The 21317-nt window shown below is 42.2% G+C and overlaps 1 non-coding gene across 1 annotated transcript; it reads left to right on the top strand.

Annotated features, from left to right (window-relative positions):
* The first annotated feature begins 2208 nt into the window (after nt 1–2208).
* On the top strand, nt 2209–2323 carry LOC125633095 (U5 spliceosomal RNA). The gene has a single exon (XR_007355483.1). It is a non-coding gene; the product is annotated as a U5 spliceosomal RNA (small nuclear RNA).
* Nucleotides 2324–21317: the final 18994 nt, after the last annotated feature.

Genomic DNA, 21317 nt, shown 5'->3' on the forward strand with positions numbered 1-21317 from the left:
CTGTGAACTCTCCCCAATTTTTCAACATCCTTCTCAAATTGTGGATACCAAAAGTGGACACAATATGCTGGCATTGGTCTGACCAATGCTGTATACAAGATAATATCACTTCCCCTAGTCCTATTCAATATTCCTCTGTTTATATGTTCAATCAATCATGTTAGCTCTTTCCCCTCCTCATCAGTTGGCAGAGCAAATGGGACAAATGCCCGCTTTTGCCAAAAAATCAGGATGGCTGGGACAGGGCTTAAAAAGGGGACTGTCCTGGCCAAAATGGGATGTATGGTCACCCTGGATGGGGGAAGAAGCAGCTGCCACCCTGAAGACATTCTTTGAGCAAGCCTCTTCTGCAGTCAGAATATGAACGTGTAACGCAAACTCTGCAAAAAAACCCAAAGCATTTTCTCTGGAAGTATTTACAGATGGGTAGACAAATGTACAGGGATAAGTTATTAAAAAGATTTTTAAAACTGGTTGAGGTGGAATCAAACACACAAAAGAACATTAATACAGAAGAGAACATCCATATAGCAGAGTATATTAGTAAAGAAGGTTGGAAGTGGGAAAGTATTTGATTTGCAGACTGACAAAGCCAGTAAAGGAAAGCAGCACGAGACATCATAATGGATGTATTACTGCAATAGGATGTGCTTCCCATGGCGTAAATGCTTCAAATTTCATGAAGTTGGGCACACTGGAAAAGATCTAGAAAAGAGCAAAAAGTTTTAAAATATGTGAAAACTACTCATGTTGTATCTGCAGTGTTTAAGGAGCAGCGGGAAGAAAAGTATAGTAAGAATAAAATGTAAACACAAACTTTCTAGCAAAACAAGATGGGGAAGTGGAGTGATGTCATTTGAAAGTTTATTAAAAATGAAGCAGCTTTTCAAGAAACAGTGATAACGGAGGATCTTAAAGTAGTTAAAAGTGTAAGGCACACTCTACTTGTGAGGATATCTTTTAGGTTCACCTGCAGGACTCTGAAGATTCTACAGCAAGTTGCTTCTGCAAATCACTATCTGAATCAGACAAAGCATTTGTCATCGGACTTTGCTCAATTTATGGCCAAGACTAAGTCAATTGTTTTTGAGAATCTAAGTGCATCTCCACTTAAGTCAGGAAGAAGTAAAAGTGAAGGACTTTATTCACAGATAGGAAGAATTTTGCTGCAAACCAATACATGCTGTTGTAAACTTCTTAGATCCAAGGTTCAAAGGTAACAATGTTAGTGATGATAGCATTGTTACAGCATTTGACTGGATTACCAAACAAGCAACACGCTTAGGCCTAAATGTTGGAAAAGTACTTACAAAGGTTGCAGAATACAGAACTTCTTTCAGGAGCGCAAGCTGAGAATCTGCCAAGCATATTGCTGCTACAATATGGTGGTAAGGCCTTTGTACAACACAATCTCAGATTCCTCTTGCTTCTCTTCTGCTTCAGATTTCTCCATTTTCTGCAGCATATGAAAGAAACTGGTCAGTGTTTGGAAATATACACCCTGTCAACAACAGGATAAACATATGAAAGAGTTGACAAGCTTGTTTCAATTCATGCAAATCCTAGGTTTAATATATCTTCATCTTTGACATAAAGATCACAGTGAAAGAGCAGAATTTTGAACCCTATGGATATAACCTTCCTTTTTATTTACAAGTAAATAATATTGATGCTTTCTATTTTCAACCTTTAAAAATTTTGTTTCTATTTTAGAGATATGTCAACAGGCAAAAAAACCTCACAAGTACCTTAGGGCAGAGGTTCTCAAACTGGGAGGCGCACCCCACTGGAATTCTGGGGAGAGGAGGCATCATGAGAAGATGCTCTGCCTTGAGAACTGGGCAGCCCCCATCCTCCACCAAACAAAAAGAAACAAATTTATAAACACAAAACAAAGGGAGATACCTTCCCATCTCGCTTGCTGGAGGGGAGGGTGGGTATTGTCCTGTCACTAGCCCCAGGGTGTCAGTACCTTCAACTTAACAGGGCCTTAGCTTTTGTTGTTTCCCCCTGTAGCGTGGAGAATAGCTTCTCATCCTTGAGAAGCCTATCTCCTTGCTACCCAGAGCATTACTCCCCCCGGCTAAGGAGGGGTTTTTAAAGGTCTCAGGCAGCTCTTAATTGGACTCATATGTCCCTAATTGATCTGAGGTAACCCCTTCTCAGCTTATAGGAAAAGGGCCTTTATCATTCTAGGGCTAACATATCCGTCTTCCTTCTCTTCAGATTGTATAAATCTTTCGCCTTTTACTAACCATTTCCATGGAGAGAAACATTTATGAGTTTCTACTCAATTTTTTGAACAGCTACTCCACTCTCCTGCAGCCATCCAGCCTGACTTCCTCACAAGTGGCAGATCCCTGCCTGCTCAAACCAGCAATGAGTAACACCCAACGTTGACTTCAATGGGAGTCCATCCAGAGCCCCCACCTGCACTTCACTGCTTGTAGCACCATTTATTATTCTATAGCATGCAGCAGTGTGCTAGGTGCTTCACAGGACATGAAGAAATAAAAGACCCTGGCCCAAAAGAGTACACTCTGAACTTAACAAAATGAGTGGTGGGGTGGTGAGGAGCAGAGAAGAGACATGGCAAGGAAAGATGAGACTCACTATTAATGCAGCTACTACAGTTTATCTCTATAACTACTTCACAATGGATCAGGTATATCGGGTTTTTAATACCTAGAAGGTAACGATACAAGATAATGAAAATGCTCAATTGCTTTGTTGGGAGCATCCCAGGAGAGATGAGTTTGCAAGAGAGACTTGAGAACTTGATCCAAAGCGCATTGAAGTCAATGTCAGTGTTTCTGCTGATTTCAATGGGCTATGGATCAGGCCATAGAAGGAACAGTTGAGCATTCTAGGGGCATGATGTAATAAAAAGCATGGGGATGCATTTGGAATCATCTCGGCAATTAGCTAAGATAGTGTCGGGAACTCTGCTAGCTCTGTGTGCAGTTTCCTGGTGACCCAATGAGCTCAGCTGGGCTCAATAAACCCTCGCTAAGTGCCTGTGCTCCCTGGCTGGACAGAAGAGCTAACAGATCGCTATTTAAGCCGTGTAGCCACAACAGCACACTTGCTGCTCAGCGTGTTCCATGCCTGCAGCTGCACCAGATCTGATTTCTGTACAGGGCCTTGTTCCAACCCTAGTCCCTACCTTCCTCAGAATTCCTGGCTCTGACCTTTCACCTCTCCCCTGACTTATGCCTCCAGTTCTGCATTCTGACTCCACTCTGACCACTAGGCCAGATGCCTGTTCTGACCCCTAGGTTGCACTGCCTGGACACTGATGTGTGACACACAGCTAGAGAAGGGAAAAGAAAGGGTATAGGAAGCTGACAGCTACAACACAAACTGATCATGAAGTAGGGTGACCAGACAGCAAGTGTGAAAAATCGAGACAGGGTTGGGGGGCAATAGGCGCCTATATAAGACAAAGCCCCAAATATCGGGACTGTCCCTATAAAATCGGGACATCTGGTCACCCTACCATGAAGTTTATTGTCCATTTTAATCTTTGTTTAAATGTTTTGTTATATTAAGCTCTGAAGCAGACTCCAGAGCTGGAGGTAAATGTACTGCGCTATATATATATATATTTTTTTTTTTTTGCTAAGGAAAGCAAATTAAGTTTCTTTGTTTTTTAAATTATGATAAGCATGCCCTGCAGCACTTTGCTAGTCAATCTTTATTGGGAGGGTGGCGGAGGCTGCCTTTTTGTGGGGATAAACATGATCAGGTTTGCGAATGAGCAGAGTGAGAAAGTAGCAATACTCTACTCTGCATATTTAATCAACGGCCTGGAGAGGATGTCGCTACGGACCACTGTAAAACAGAGTGTGGACAGTCAGCTGCATGGGTTTCTGTGTTCAATGGTGTGTGAGTTTAATGCTCACGAAGGAGCCCTGCCAACTGCTCTGGAGACTCAGGTCAAATTGTCAAAGTTGGGTGCCAAAAGTTAGGCATCTCAAGAAGTGACCTGCTCTTCGCAGGTGCTGTGTATCAGCAGCTCCTAGGGGAGTTTAGAGGTGCTAAATTCCAAATTTAGGTGCCTAGATCAAAGGCCTGATTTTTGAACTTGGCTCAACTTAAGGGCACCCACATTTTGCCCAGAAGTCCTTTCTGTTTATCCACAAAATTGGCACAACATAGACCGTGCAACCCTGACGATACAATAGGAATGCCTGCCTCTCTTCACTGCTATCCTGATAGTAGCCAGAAATCAAACTACATGAGAGTGGCTAAAAAAGGAACAACCAAGTCCTGGTCTACACCAGGGGGGCGGGGGAGAAATCGATCTAAGTTAGGCAACTTCAGCTATGCGAATAACGTAGCTGAAGTCGTCATACTTAGATGGACTTACCGTGGTGAGTCGACTGCTGCCGCTCCCCTGCGCCTCTCGCGGTGCTGGAGTACAGGAGTCGATGAGAGAGCGCTCGGGGGTCGATGTATCGCATCTAGACTAGACATGATAAATTGATCCCTGCTGCCCGCCAATCCAGTGGGTAGTGTAGACATACCCTTAGGTAGAGAAGCCTCCCTGGAGCGAATCGAGTTGCAAACAATTTCAGCATCTGTCAGAGAGGGAGTGTCACTCATGTCCTGTTGGGCTGAACATGCAACACCCCCTCTTATTCTCTCCTCCAATTCCCTAACAGGCAGCTACCTTCCTTAAGAGCATTTCTAGACAAAGAACCGGCTTTAACACAAAGAGGTCACCCCAGTCTGTTTCACAAGTGCCCTCATTTTCATCACTTACATACCTTATCTATTCATCTGAACAGATAGGGTATTCAATACACCATTACAATTACAATCCACATCCAAAGAAAGTACTGAACTAACCATGAAGCTGGAGTGCACACAATGCACCGTGAATACATTATGCCGGCTGCTAGCTCATGACAATGGGCCTGTATAATTAACTGGATAAGGAGATTCAGAAGTGCTGTTTCCAATTAAAAAATAACACTTTTGCAAGGGCAAATGAGTGAGGCAGTAGCTGTAATTCTAATGCAGCTCTAGCACCCGTCTTCCTGCCCCAGATTGGTGCCCTATACCCTCTTCCTCCTCCCACACCAAAACAACTTCTCTTCTCCCTACAGGAGGTGTTAGTGCTTCTGCATCCCTCAGTGCTTGAGATCAACTGACCAAGGTGGGGGGTGCGGGGGGGGGGTTAGAAAGAATTTCCCCAGAGGAAGTTATTCCATAACAGACTAGAGTGAGTCAAAAATAGTCAATCAAAAAATTGATGAAAAATGGTCCTTTTTTTTAAAAAAAAACAACCAACCATTTTTTGTGGAAAAGCCCCTCATGAAATTTTCCATTTTTTGATGAAAAACAAAAATTAAACAGCTTTTTGGTTTTCTAAAACCTAAAAAATGCTCGTTTTTTTAAATAGAAAAAGCAGAACACTTCTGTGAAATATTTTGAGGAAAACAAATGGAAAATTTGCGTTGCTTTTAAAATTTTCCACACAAACTACCATTTTCTCTAGAATGGACCATTGTCAGAGTTCTTGCACCCTCCTCAGAAGGAACTGGCAGTGCTCACTGCTAGAGACTGGACAACTGGGATGGCAATTCCTCGGCTTCCATACCGGGTTTAATCATGGTGCTCTTCTCCAGGAAGGAGAGAGGGCCTAAAGAGCTCGCCCCAGCCTGTCGCAAAGCTTTGATAATAGCAGCAGACAAATTCACTCATATTGACATTATCATTTCTTCTTGGGAAGACAAATGAGATTGAAAGCACTTCTCTCCTGGGCAACAATTAGGGCTCAGTCTTGTTTTCATTGAAGTAAATGGGAGTTTTGCCATTGATTTAGTGGAAGCATGACTGAGCCCTTTAAATGCATACTGCTTGTTGCTTTCAGTGGTCAGCAGACATCACTTCAGTAAATCAGTTTGTTATGTTGCATTGCAGTGTGACAAAGTGCTGCAGTGAATAAGGAATGAAATGCTGACTCTTTCATGAATCTTAAAAGTGACAAAGCTATTGTGAGCCAGGGAAGCTACTGTCAGTTCGTTTAACGGACAAAGCACAAACTGATGATGACTGAACATTTAGTAAGTGACATCCATCCCCACGGCGGGTGGTTTGGCCTCAAGCATGAAGAATGGGATGTCGGTTCATCTCTTCTCCCAGTGAAAGAACAGTGCACTGTATATATACATGCATTAACCCCAAACAAATTAACAATCACCTTGGGAATTCAGAATTTCAAACTGTTATTTTTTTAATTTATGCAGTGTTGCTATAGCCATGTTAGCCCCACGATATTAGAGAGACCAGGTGTGTGAGGTAATATCATTTAATGGACCAACTTTTGTTGGTGAGAGAGACAAGCTTTTGAGTATACACATATCTCTTATAATTAGGGCTGAACCAAATCCACAGTGCAGTCTGGTCAATTTCAAGGCCATAGAATTGAAAATTGGTCAGTTTCATGAATTCAGATGTTTACATCTGAGATTTCATGGTGTTGTAACCGTGGGGGGTCCCAACCCAAAATGGGGCTGGGGAGAATTGCAAAGGTGTTGTAGGGAGGCTGCGGGATTGCCACCCACATTTCTGGGCTGCCTTCAGAGCTGGGCTCTGAAGGCAGCAGCCAGAGGGCTTCCTGCAGCTGCAGGAAGTTCCTAGTGGTGGGTCGATCTCCCCCATGCTGCTGGGAGCACCCCAGCCAGGGGCTCCTAGCTGCTAGTCCTAGAGTTTCCTGCAGCAGGGGGAGGTACACAGAGATGGGTCTGATCTCCCTCTGAGAGCAGCTGTGCAAGGGAAGAGCAAGTCCTGTCCCTCACCACCCCGGCTGGTGCTAACAGCTAGGAGACTCCAGCTGGGGAGCTCCCAGCAGTGCTGGGGAGATTGGACCTACCTCCACCTCTGGGAGCCTCCTGTGGCTGCAGGAAGCTCCTACAGCAGGGGGAGGTATCCAGAGATGTCTCTGATCTCCCCCCGATAGCAGCTGTGCAGGGGAAGAGTAAGTCCCATCCCTCCCCAGCCTGGGGACTAGCAGCTGGAGCCTGGGGAATGGTAGGAGACGCCAGCTGGGGTACCCCCCAGCCTTGCTCCTCCCCCTCCCCACCCTTCCAATAGCTAGATTTACTGGGGAAGGGCTTATTGGGTCAGTGACATGTTTTTCATGGCTGTGAATTTGGTAGGGCCCTACTTATAATAATCACATGGATGTCAAAATGCATGTCTCCTTATTTAGCTTTTCAATCCAATGTTCCTGTACATTAGTTTGCTACCAGAAGATTGCTTATGAATAGAGTTGGTCAGGAATTTTTTGATGAAACATGTTTTGGGGGGGGGGGGATAGGAAAAGGCTTATTTATTAAACAAACTTTTCACATGAATGTACCAGTATCAATTAAACATTCATCAGGAAGAATTTCTCTGGTCCAGGATGGAATTTCTGGTTAAAATCCAAGAGCCTACTATAGAATCACCTGGGGGTTAGGACACTCAAGATGTGGGAGACCCAGGTGCAAGTCCCTGCTCCAATGAATATTGAAATTATTTACACAACGTGGAACAGTTCCAACAGGAGAGATTGAGAGAGTTCCATGCCAGAATAGACCCTTGCCTGTTGGTCAAAACACTCTGTGGGGCAATATGGGAGAGTAGCAGAGCAGGGCCTTGAACATAAGTCTCCCACATCCCATGTGAATTCCCTGACCTGGCTATTGGCTATTCTGGGCTCCTAATCTCAGAGTTCACCTAAAAGTTCTCAAGGGCTCAGGTTCGTCACGCTGCAGAGTAGGAACATTTTTGCAATGTCAAAAACTTTCATGGGTCAGGAAAGCCATTTCCCACCCACCTCTACTGGGCTACTCTAGTCAAGATTCTTCTACTGCACTATAATGTCAATGTCAACGATTTAAAAGAAAAACAAAAAACCCAGGAACATGGATCTGTATGTTTCCAAGCGATGCAGAAAGCACTCGGCCTCAGTTCAGACTGGAATTATTGCTGGGCTGCAACTAAAGATGCACAGAAGTTGACAGAGCAAAGCTGCAATTGTGGTGAATAATATTTTATCTCCACCCCCGGTCTATAACTAGGTGATGGCTGCCATCATGGTTCATAGAATCATAGAATATCAGGGTTGGAAGGGACCCCAGAAGGTCATCTAGTCCAACCCCCTGCTCAAAGCAGGACCAATTCCCAGTTAAATCCCAGTTGACACTGGCGATTGAAACAGGGACCACCACAGCTTGAGTTAAACTGTCAGCCTCTGTAGTGGGGGCTGTAACAGACTCTCCTGCTTTGTGGATCAGGGACACAACACAACCAGTAGGTTATATCTGCTCTCCGTTCCTCCTACCTGCTATCCCATTCCTTACATTTCACTCGGTTGAGCAATCCCCATTGTCTCCCTGGTCTATTCCCAGCATAGATCCCCAGATGGTGCAAATCGGTGTTGCTCCACCAACTGAGTGAGACCCACTGAAGCCAATGGACCTATGTTGATTTACATCAGCTAAGACTCTGGCCCATAATTCTTCCTCCTTTCATGTCTGCCTAAGAAAAAAAAACTCCTGGTTAACATTCACCGAGTGCCCTTCCTACAAACTTTTCTAAGGAATCCACCTGTTCTGTGAAATAGTCCAGATACTGTTCCCAAATGCTTCCCTGTATTTATCTTGTGCAATACCAAGCTGCTCTGATCTTTACACTGTAAATTCTTCAAAACAGGAGCAGGCTTGTTATCAATTTGCCACAAGAGATGCTTCTGTACAGCACGGTATTTATTCATGGCACTATATTAATAGTATTAGTATCTATTTTGTTGTATTCTTATCCAATTGCCTCTTGCCTGGCTCAGGAACCTAGGGCATTGTTTAAGCAGTTAAAATGTATTATAGTTGCTAGAAGTTAAAGTTGCTAGAAACCTGCAACCTGCTAGGAGTGCATAGCTCTTGCTGCAATGCACACCCCTAGTTCCTTGGAACTGCATGGCTTGCTCTTATCCATGCAGGGAGTGGGCTGATACGGAGCCAAGTTTAGGATTAGAAAGCACAAAGGACTCCTACGTACTTCCTTTCTCAGCTGCATCTGTGCTCCTTGGGCCTAGCTTGAAAATACGGCACTTAGTATTTAAGTGACTTGAGGGTCTTTTTTAAACTGTCCTGCAGCTCCCACTGACAGATTTTCCCATCCTCTCAACACAGGTCAGTCCTGTCCCCAGATCTGCGGTGGCATCACTTTGCCATTGTCATGACATCTTAATGTCATCCCTTTAGACTTGCACTGAAATTGTTTTGCCATTATGTTATCTTGGTGATTCAGATTTGAACTCAAGTGAACACTACCCTCCAGGCTTTCTTGGAAAAGCTTGTGACACATACTGCACTCCCTCGATTACTCAGGATTAAAGAACTAGCCTAGAAGCTGCCCATATTGCCATCTTAGAGTCCAACAGTCTGTGGGAGAAAAAATTACTACAATTAAAAGCTCCCTTTTCTCTTTTGGAAGACACTGCCGTGGCTTAGCTTCCCTTCTCTTCAGTAGGGTAAGAGTAAGTATAAGACCTTAGTGACAGAGGGCTAAACACTTCAGTCCTCACTCATTCAAAACTTCCCTTAACTTCAATAGTATTTATCATTAGTACAACACCTAGAGAGGCCAATGAAATCAGAGCTCCACTGTGCTAAGCACTGCAAATACACATAGTAGCACAGAGGGAAAGTCTTGTGGTGAACACATTGGGCTGGGACCCAGGAGCACTGGGTTCAACTCCCAGGTTTGACTTTGGGTAAACCACAATCTTTGTGTGCCTCAATTCCCCATCTCTAAGATGGACATAACACCACTTCCTTTCTCCCATTTGGTCTCAAACTCAGACTGTAAGGCCTGAAAGAACCATCCTGGTCATGTAGTCCAGGGATCAGCAACCTTTGGCACACGGCCCGTCAGGGAAATCCGCTGGCGGGCCAGGATGATTTGTTCAACCACAGCATCTGCAGGTTCAGCCAATCGCAGCTGCCACTGGTTGCGGTTCACCGTTCCAGGTCAATGGGTGCTGCAGGAAGTGGCGTGGGCCGAGGAATGTGCTGGCCGCCACTTCCTCCAGCACCCATTGGCCTGGAACAGCAAACCACAGCCAGTGGGAGCTGCAATCTGCCGAACCTGCAGATGCTGCAGGTAAACAAACTGTCCCGGCCCGCCAGCAGATTTCCCTGATGGACTGTGTGCCAACAGTTGCCAATCCCTGATCTAGTCTGACCTCTTGCATGCTGCAGACCACAGAACCACCCACTCCTGTAGCAGGCCCATAGCCTCTGGCTGAGTTAGTGAAGTCCTCAAACCTTGTTTTAAATGCTTCAACTTACAGAGAGTCCACCATTTACTCTAGTTCAAACCAGCACATGACTCATGCCCCATGGTGCAGAGAAAAACCAAAAAAAATCACCCTAGGGTCCCTGCTAATCTGATTTAGGGGAAATTCCTTCCTGACCCCAAATATGGTGCTCAGTTAGACCCTGAGCATGTAGGTGAGACTCAGACACCTGGGAAAGAATTCTCTGTAGTAACTCAGAGCCCTCCCTATCTAATGTCCCGTCTCCAGCCATTGGAGATATTTGCTAATAGCAGTTGTGGATGGCCCAATGCCATTGTAGGCAATCTCACCATAGCATCCCCTTCATAAACTTTTCAAACTAAGTCTTGAAAGACGTTAGGTTTTTTGCTCCACAACTACCCTTGAAAGGCTGTTCCAGAACTCCACGCCTCTGAGGGTTAGAATCCTTTGTCTAATTTTAAGGCTATTCATGGCCAGTTTATATCTATTTGTTCTTGTGCTAACACTGGCCCTTAACTTAAATAACTCCTCTTCCTCCATGGTATTTATCCCTCTGATGTATTTATAGAGAGCAATCATATCTCCCCTCAACCTTACTTTTGTTAGGCTAAAGAAGCCAAACTCCTTAAATCTCCTCTTGTAAGGTAAGTTTTCCGTTCCTCAGATCATCCTAGTAGCTTTCTTCTGCACCCATTCCAGTTTGAATTCATCTTTCTTAAACATGGGAGACCAGAACTGCACACAGTATTCCAGATGAGGTCTCACGAGTGCCTTGAACAATGGTAATAACACTTCCCTGTCTCTCTGGAAATACCAGTATCCTAGGACTGCATTAGTCTTTTGTGTAGCTGCATCACATTGGAGGCTTATAGTCATCCTGAGATTGAACAGTATACCCAGGTCTTTCTCCTCTGTAGCTTCCAACTGATAAGTCTCCAGATTATAGCAAAAATTCTTGCTGTTAGTCCATAAGTGCATGAACTTGCGTAAAAGAAATGGAATGAAAGAACAGTGCAAAGTGCAAGTTTTCAAGGTTCCCAAGATCTTTTTGTATGATATTCTAGTCCTCCTCTGTACAGGCAATACCTCCCAATTTTAGGTCATCTCAAAGTTTATTAGCAAACTCCCACTTTTTGTGCCAAGGTCATTAATGAAAATGTTAAATAAGATTGGTCCCAAGACTGATCCTTGAGGACCCTCTCTCCAAGCCTGACAGTTCATCTTTCAGCATGGCCCTTTGTAGTCTCTCTTTTAACCAGATCTTTACCCACCATTCAATTCTCATATTAATCCCCATTATCTCCAATATAACTAATAATTTCCCATTTGGAACTGTATCAAATGCTTTACTGAACTCCAGGTAGATTAGATCTACTGCATTTCCTTTGTCTAGAAAATCAGTTATCTTCTCAAAGAAAGATCAGGTTGGTGTGGCATGATCTACCTTTTGTAAAACCATGTGACATTTTATCCCAATTACCATTTACCTCTTTGTATTTAATGACTCTTTCTTTCAAAATTTGTTCTAAGATCTTGTATACAATTGAGGTCAATCTAATGGGTATGTAGTTTCCTGGTTCACTATTTATTCCCTTTTTTAAATCATAGAATCATAGGACTGGAAGGGATCTCAAGAGGTCATCTAGTCCAGTCCCTTGCATTCATGGCGGGGCTAACTATAATCTAGACCATCCCTGACAGGTGTTTGTCCAACCTGCTCTTAAAAATCTCCAATTATGGAGATTCCACAACCTCCCTGGCCAATGTATTCCAGTGTTTAACCACCGTGACAGGAAGTTTTTCCTAATGTCCAACTTAAACTGCCCTTGCTGCAATTTAAGCCCATTGCTTCTTGTCCTATCATCAGAGATTAAGGAGAACAATTTTCACCCTACTTCTTGTGACAACCTTTATGTACTTGAAAACTGTTATGTCCCCTCTCAGTCTTCTATTCTCCAGACTAGACTAATCCCATGTTTTCAGTCTTCCCTCATTGATCATGTTTTCTAGATGTTTAATCATTTGTCATAGAATCATAGAATATCAGGGTTGGAAGGGACCCCGTAGGTCATCTAGTCCAACCCCCTGCTCGAAGCAGGACCAATTCCCAGTTAAATCATCCCAGCCAGGGCTTTGTCAAGCCTGACCTTAAAAACCTCTAAGGAAGGAGATTCTACCACCTCCCTAGGTAACGCATTCCAGTGTTTCACCACCCTCCTAGTGAAAAAGTTTTTCCTAATATCCAATCTAAACCTCCCCCACTGCAACTTGAGACCATTACTCCTCGTTCTGTCATCTGCTACCATTGAGAACAGTCTAGAGCCATCCTCTTTGGAACCCCCTTTCAGGTAGTTGAAAGCAGCTATCAAATCCCCCCTCATTCTTCTCTTCTGCAGGCTAAACAATCCCAGCTCCCTCAGCCTCTCCTCATAAGTCATGCGTTCTAGACCCCTAATCATTTTTGTTGCCCTTCGCTGGACTCTCCAATTTATCCACATCATTTGTGTTGCTCTTCTGTAGACTTTCTCCAATTTGTCCACAACTTCCTTGAAATGTGCCCAGAACCAGACACAGTACTCCAGCTGAGGCCTAATAGCGCTCAGTAGAGCAGAAGAATTACTTCTCGTGTCCTGCTTACGACACTCCTGCTAATATATCCCAGAAGGATGTTTGCTTTTTTTGCAATAGTGTTACACTGTTGACCCATATTTAGCTTGTGATCCACTACAACCTCCAGATTCTTTTCTGTAGTACTCCTTCCCAGGCAATCGTTTCCTATTTTGTATGTGTGCAACTGATTGTTCCTTCCTAAGTGGAGTAGTTTGCATTTCTTCTTGTTGAATTTAATCCTATTTACTTCAGAGTGTTTCTCCAGTTTATCCAGATCATTTTGAATTTTAATCCTATCCTCCAAAGCACTTGCAACCCCTCCCAGCTTGGTATCGTCTGCAAAATTTAGAAGTGTACTCTCTATTCCATTATGTAAATCATGGATGAAGATATTGACCAGAACCAGACCCAAAACTGATTCCTGCAGGACCCCACTCGATATGCCTTTCCAGCTTGACTGTGAACCACTGATAACTATTCTCTGGGAATGGTTTTTGAACCATTTATGCACCCAGCTTATAGTAGCTCCATCTAGGTTGGATTTCCTTAATTTGTTTTTGAGAAGGTCATGCAAGACAGTATCAAAAGCCTTGCTAAAGCCTTACCACTTCCCTCCTATCCACAAGCCTTGTTACCCTGTCAAAGAAAGCTATTAGGTTCGTTTGACATTATTTGTTCTTGACAAATCCATGCTGACTGTTACTTATCACCTTATTATCTTCTAAGTGCTTTCAAATTGATTGCTTAATTATTTGCTCCATTATCTTTCCAATAGGTACTATATTTGCTATTTGCCGGTCATAGGGTATGACCCCGAGTTTACAGATTCATTAAAAGCTCTTGTTATTGGGCTTCCAATTTCGTATGCCAATTTCTTACTATTCTTGGCTGGAGACCATACAGGCCCTCCAGTTTGGTCCAGTTAAACTGTTTGAGTTTGATTCCACCTCCAATGTGGTAATTACAATTTCAGTGTTCTTTTTCCATTAGCCACTCTGCCACTGCCTCCAGCTCCCTCGTTACCTTTATTAAAAACTGAGGCAAAGTATTCATTTAGGTGTTAGGCCATCCCGATATTATCTTTAGTCTCCACCCCTGTTCTTAGTACTTAACAGTCCCACTTCTTCCCTTGTTTTCTTTTTATTGATATGGCTAAAGAGCCTTTTACTCTTGATTTTAAATTCATTTGCAAGGTCCAACTCAGCTTGGCCTTTGGCAGTTCTCACTTCTCCAATACACTTTCTGACCTCCAGAAGGTAGCTTTCCTTGCTGATACATCCCTTCTTCCATTCTGCATAGACTTTCCGCTTTCTCTTAATAACCTGTTTGAGATGCTTGCTTTTCCAGTTTGGTCTGCAACCCTTCCCTAGAAGTTTTTTCTCCTTGCTTGGGGTGCAGATTTCAGATAAGTTCTACAACTTTGACAAAGTAATTCCAATCCTCCTCCATCTTCACATCCTTGGGTTCCAAGTCCACTTCCCTTAAATTTTTTTAAAGTTTGCGCTTCTGAAATCAAGGAAACTAGCTGTAGACCTATTTTTGTTCAACCTTCCATTTAGTTTAAACTGAATTCACTCATCACAAAAAACAATGGTTTTGGCTGAAATTTTTTTGATGAAAAGTTGAAATTGTCTGCAACAGTGGGAAAGAAAACAAACATTCTCTTACCACCTCTAGAATTTCATTTTCCGCCTATGTTTCTAATCTCTCTTGATTGCTGTGTTTTATTTCTCTATTCTAACCAGTGCTTACAGCTCCTCAGGACTTAGCATCCTCTGATTATTTCACTGCCATGTTGTTAGCTTTGTTTTCTAGATCATTAATGAATTTTCTTATCTAGATTATCATTAGAAGTCTTCATTGTTTAGTCCCAAAATGAGTCAACAAGAATAGTGAGTAGGTGTTATTATTATTAGTTTCATTTAGTTTTATGGTAGCACTGAGGAGCCCCCATCATGGAGCATGGCCCCATTCTCCAAGGCCATGCACAAACAGAACAAAAAGACAGGACCTGCCCCAAAGAGCTTACAACGTAAGAAAAGAGACAACAGCTGGTGACAGACACAGATACAGAAAGAAACAATGACATAATGCTGGGCAGTGATCTCAGCACACCAGTGGTCTAACCATCGTCAAATAGCCAGCCTGTTGGATTTTCATGCAGTATAATATATTGCAGGACTCTTTAAAAATCCTGAAGTTCAGTATCTACTATTTTAGAGTCTTAGAATTCCACTGTGCTGTCAGAAGGGTGTCCGTTTCCAGTTACTCCACAACATTTACACTGCAGGGCAGGTAGAATTAGCTGTCTGCTGTCTTCTTTCTCTCTTATTTACCTTATCTTTACCTCAGTTTGCTTATCATATTGCATCCATCACCATAGAAACTGTTGCTCCTGTCTACACACATAAGGCAGAGAGATCTTCCAGTTAATTAATGCAGTTACCCTGCAAAGGATCCCATGGAGAAGGCATCTGCTTTGATGGGTCATGATACCCTGTATACAGTACAACAGCATTTCATGTCCTCACATATCAGTTTGTAGTATAAACACATAGCGTTTGTTTTGTCCCCGGAGAGGGAATCTCTCTTGGGCTCCAGCTACCAGCTCTCCAGGAGAGCCTCCCAATTCCTGAACAATACTTAACTTGCTGTGACATGACAGTTCATTACAGTCACAGCATTTCACAACCTCGTAGATGCCTCTTTGTAAAGAAAATGGAGTATCTAGAATAAGGTTGCATCCTTGAGCCAACCTTAGTTGGCTCTCTGAGCCTGCTTTTGTGTTTGCTTGCAAAGCAACAGACATTATGTCTGGAACAAAGCAAAGTTAACTCCCCTACTAAACAGAACTTAAGGGAGAACGTGACCCAGCAGTCCAAATAACTCCTTCACTCCTGTCTAGGCTCAGTTACCTGAACGCCATGCAGAAAAGAATCCTCCCTATCTCCATCAAATGGAGCATAACTAACTTGAATAGGCTGTAGTTTTACTTTGGTTTTCCTTTCTCTCCTAGAGTTTCCAAATAGAAGTTTTATAGAGAAATGTACGTAGGCTGCAGGATCTTCAAGGCAGGGAATCTGCTTGCTTTAAAAGCAGAATTCTTCTTGTTTTACTCAGGTGAGTAAAGCATTGGGACTTATTACATGAGCAAAGTGAGCAGCATTTGGGCACATTTGCAGGGCTTAGATATAAATTTTCCATGCTGTCTGCATGATTTCTGATTAATAAGGTTGGACCTGTGCTCAATTATAATATTTAAATGCTTAGTAAGAGTATGTTAACTACTAGACGTCCTGTGAGCTATGCTGGATTGCTGCTGTGCTTCGTCTGTGTGATGTAAAATCCCAGTAACCTTTAAGTATGGCTGAGATTGACTACAGTTGCATTCAATCCAGATTATCAAAGCAGTGGCACATAGGGGTGGATGTGGTAGGAGTTACCTGCGTTAATATAACATAGGATATGCATGGGTAACATTTTAAAAAGTCAAGAAATGTTGACATTAAAGGTTGAGCAATATTATTAACATGGTCATGTTGCAATCATCTAGTACCCTTGCAGTCTTTCCTTGCCATTTTCTCCATCTTTATCACATCAAATTCTGTGACCACCCAGGTCTAAGTGATCATCATTGTGCTGTACACCACAGCAATCAGCATTTCACAGTGAAAGGAGGGCCAACATTCTTATCTCCCTGCTCCTAACACTTGGGATCTTCCATTAACCTGGTTTCCAAAATCCAAAGTAGCAATGCAATGCCACTAAGCATGGTAAAATCCCTAGCTTCTACACACTTGCACTGCGCTAGTCAGTGGGAGTTTGCCACATGTGATATACAGATACTTTATAGTTAGTTTGTATAATAAACTTTACACAATAATCTAACAAAATAGATAAAGGGGGGGGGGAGGAAGAGACTTGTTTAGCAGAATGAAATACGGAGGTGTTAGTACAAACACCACAAGAATTACCTTTTTTGTACCGGATAGCCTATTTCCTGTCTCGCCTTGTCAATTGTGGAATAATACAATGATTTTTATTTGTGCTTTTATAAACCTAATTTACCAAATCGGTGTTGGTTGCTGTGTCATCTATTCCTGATTTACTATTGCCTGCAAATTTTATTAACCTGCTGTATGAACATTATCTCCTTCCAGATCCTACATGCTCTCCACACCCTTCTCTAAATCTTTAATAGCCAGCACTAGGCTGATACTTAATCGTTTATTTTTAAACTCATAATCAGGTACTATTCAATAGCAAAGAAAAGGATGATTTCATACTTGTAAGCTCTTCAGGTGCAGGGACCATCTTTTAAAATATTTGTACAGCACCTAGCACAATGTGGCTCTGATTGATGCCCTTACGCACGACTGCAATACAAATGAACTATAGGTTTATTCTTAATAGGTTCTTAATAGGTTTATTAAGAATCCATAGGTTAATTGCTGCTTTCATGATTAGAGTTTGCTTCTGTCAGAGTTTGAAATATACATCTAGTTTCTGTGCAGTTGTCTGGGGTGTGTCAGTCATGCAATAGTAATATATGCCAAGGCAATATAGTTTTTACTCTGAAATATCAGTTAACAATATGGAGCAGTCACAACTGTAGTTAAATTGTTTACTGTGAAGTCTAACTGGGTAACTGTTTTCAATCTAACATTGCTGGAATAATTATGCATACAGATCCTTTTCTTTCTTAAACATAAAGAAAGAAGCTAGCTTAGCGGCTGGCAGGTTGTCATGTAAGAGACCTGGCCTTGATTAGTAGGCCTGGGCTTTTGCTCCTCTGGCACAGCACTCATCCCTAGGGAAGAGTCCATCCCTCATCACATTGTGGCTGAGCTATAAGAGGACGTTATTAGTGATGCACAAACCTCCCACGATTCGGAGACTCAGCTCTGTTCAGATGAGCACCCGGCAGCTCAGGTGCTTATTCAGACTCTCTGAATCTCTTTAGAGTGCAAAGTTGGGCTGAAAAATCTCATGAGGGAAGCCACTTGGAATAAATCTACAGCATTTCTTGCTTCCAGCTGTGCCAGAAATACCTCATCCATGATATTTCAGGCACTTCCTTTTCTGGTCCAAGCTAAAACAAGAAAGTTCACAGGCAGCAGCAAAAAGAAAAATGTTTAGTGGAGAGAGGCAGAACTCAGGGGTGGGGGAGAAAGTGAGGGGCAAAAACCAAATATTTTCATAGCCAGAAAAATGTTTTTTTATTCAGGCCATTTATTTTATAGGAACAGATTTGCCCATCTCTGTATTTGCAAGATCATTATGTACTGATTCAAGTTTGTTTTCCTTTAATGCATCCATTAACCATTTCTCCCTAAATCCTGACTAGCTAAGCAATACTATATAACATGCAAACTTCCCTTCCCTTTCCCCTCCATGCCTGTAGTCCTCAATATAATAAGAACATAAGTATGGCCACACTGGGTCAGACAAATGCTCCATCTAGTCCAGTATCCTTTCTGCTGACAGTAGACAGCACCAGATACTTCAGAAGGAAAGAACAGAACAGGATAATTATCAGGTCATCCATTCTCTATTGGACAGTCCCAACATCTGGCAGTCAAAGATTTAGGGATACCAGAGTATGGGGTTTCATTCCTGACCATCTTGTCTAATAGCCATTGGTGGACCTATCCTTCATGAACGTATCTAATTCTTTTTTGAACCCATTCATAGTTTTGGCCTTTGCAACACCCCATGGCAATGAGTTTCACAGGTTAACTTGTATGTTGTGTGAAGAAGAACTTCCTTTTGTTTGGTTTAAAACTGCTTCCTATTAATTTCATAAGGTGACCCCTGGTTCTTGTGTTATGTCAAGGCGTAAATAACACTTCCTTATTCCCTTTCTCCACATTTTGACTGCTGTTGCACATTGAAACAGATGTTTTCAGAGAACTATCCACAGTGACTTCAAGATCTTTCTTGAGTGGTAACAGTTAATTTAGATCCCATCATTATGTATGCATGGTTGGGATTATTTCTTCACATATTCCACATTACTTTGCACTTATCAACATTGAATTTCATCTGCCATTTTGTCAACCAGTCACTCAGTTTTGTGAGATCCCCTTTGTAACTCTTCACAGTCAGCTTTGGACTTAACTAGCTTGAATAATTTTGTATCAGCTGCAAATTTTCCCACCTCACTGTTCACCCCTTTTTCCAGAACATTTATGAATACATTGAATAGCACAGGTTCCCTTACAGATCCTTGTGGGACCTTCTATTTACTACTCAACACAGTGAAAACTGATCATTTATTCCTATCCTTTGTTTCCTATCATTTAACCAGTAACTGATCCACGAGAGGACCTTTCCTCTTATTTCAGGACTCTTTACTTTGCTTAAGAGCCTTTGGTGAGGAACCTTGTCAAAGGCTTTCTGAAAGTCCAACTACACTTTACCAAATGAATCACCTTGTTTACATGCTTATTGTCTCCGTGAAAGAATTGTAATAGATTGGTGAGGCCTGATTTCCCTTTGTAAAAGCAGTGTTGATTCTTCCCCAACATATCATGTTTATCTATGTGTCTGTTATTTACTATTGTTTCAACCAGTTTGCCTAGTACTGAAGTTAGGCTTACTTGCCAGGATTTCCACTAGAGCCTTTTTTAAAACTAGGCATTACGTTAGCTACCCTCTAGTTGTCTGGTATAGAGACTGACTTATTAGGTTACATACCACAGTTAGTAGTTCTGCAATTTCATATTTGAGTTCTTTCAGAACTCTTGGGTAAATCCCATCTGGTCCTGGACTTTGAGTAAATCACTTAAATTACTCTGTGCTTTAGTTCCCCATCTGAAAAACGATGGAGATAACACTTCCTTTTTCTCACTCTTTTCCATTGTCTGTTCACATTGTGAGCTTTTTAGGACAGTGCATATGTATGTACAGTGCCTAGCACAAATGAGAGCACAGTCTTGGTTGGAGCCTCTAAGCACTGCTGTAACATTGCTAATAGTGTGGGATTGTCCTGATCTAGATTTTTCATTCCGCCCATTACAGACATAGGATACATGTGAGATGTTTGGATCCTGATCTGGATTTTGAAACACATTCTCCCATTTCAAAGTTTAGGAGTGTTCAGTGTTAGGATAGAGATATTCAGGCCTGTCTGTAAAGGTCTATACTTTAAGAATTTAGGTGTATTCTTATCACTTAGCTAGTTATAGAGATACAAAACAGATCATAGTCTGCCTGTTCATAGTCTATTATAGTGGGAGAAGACCTAACACCATGTTCTCAGGCTAAGATCTTTGGCTAAACAGCAGAGGCAGCCATAAACTGGGAAGCAAATGGTCACATCCTTACATTCCAAACTAGTCACATTGAAATAAGATGCTAGAGGGGTGGTAGGCATTATCAGGACAGGATTTTATTCCTATCACCTCCAGATAAAGGGAAGAGCCTAGAAGATGTAAAATGAAATTTAGTTTGATAGCATCCTGTCTGGCAAGAACTCACTTATCAGTAGCTGGGATGTGAAATCCTCATTTCTTTTTGTTCAATAGGGAAGTGGAGACTACAATGATAGTTTGTCTGTATAATCTCTGTCTGGTTCTGTGATTGTTTCTGTCTGCTGTATAATTAATTTTGTTGGTGTAAACCAATTAAGGTGGTGGGATATAATTGGCTAGATAATTAGGTTACAATATGTTAGGATTGGTTAGTTAAATTTCAGTAAAATGATTGGTTAAGGTATAGCTAAGCAGAACTCAAGTTTTCCTATATAGTCTGCAGTCCATCAGGAAGTAAGGGGGGAATGGTAACAGGGCATGGGGGTGGGGAATTGGAATTATGTTTCACTAAAGGGGGGAAATGGGAACAGGGACACAGGCAAAGCTCTGTGGCATCAGAGCTGGGAAGGGGGACACTAAGGAAGGAAATTGGAATCATTGCTTGCTGGATGTTTACCCCAATAAACATCAAATTGTTTGTACCTTTGGACTTCGGGTATTGTTGCTCTCTGGTCATGCGAGAAGGACCAGGGAAGTAAGTGGGTGAAGGAATAAGCCCCCTAACATCTAGCTCTATGGCTTTATTTCAGGACCATACTTCAGATATTAAATAAAATCTCCATTTAAGTGTACATACTTGACCTTCCCATTGGTTTGTTTTGACTTGTTTGCTCTAATAAACCTTTATGGTCTATGATTTCTTATTTACTCTTTGCTATTCTTAGCAATGTGACTAAAAAAGTCTCATTACTTATGGCAAAACTATAATTAATGAGATAAAGAGGAAATCGCTCTATAAGCGACACGTACAATACCACACCCAGATCATTATTCTGACATCACAAAACAGACTCCGATCTCTGAAATTAGAAAGAAAGATGAAGCCTCCAGAAAGCAGTGGTTTGGAAAGTTGGGGT

The sequence above is a fragment of the Caretta caretta genome, chromosome 2 (genome assembly GCF_965140235.1).
Source record: "Caretta caretta isolate rCarCar2 chromosome 2, rCarCar1.hap1, whole genome shotgun sequence".
In the NCBI taxonomy this organism is placed as follows: Eukaryota; Metazoa; Chordata; order Testudines; family Cheloniidae; genus Caretta; species Caretta caretta.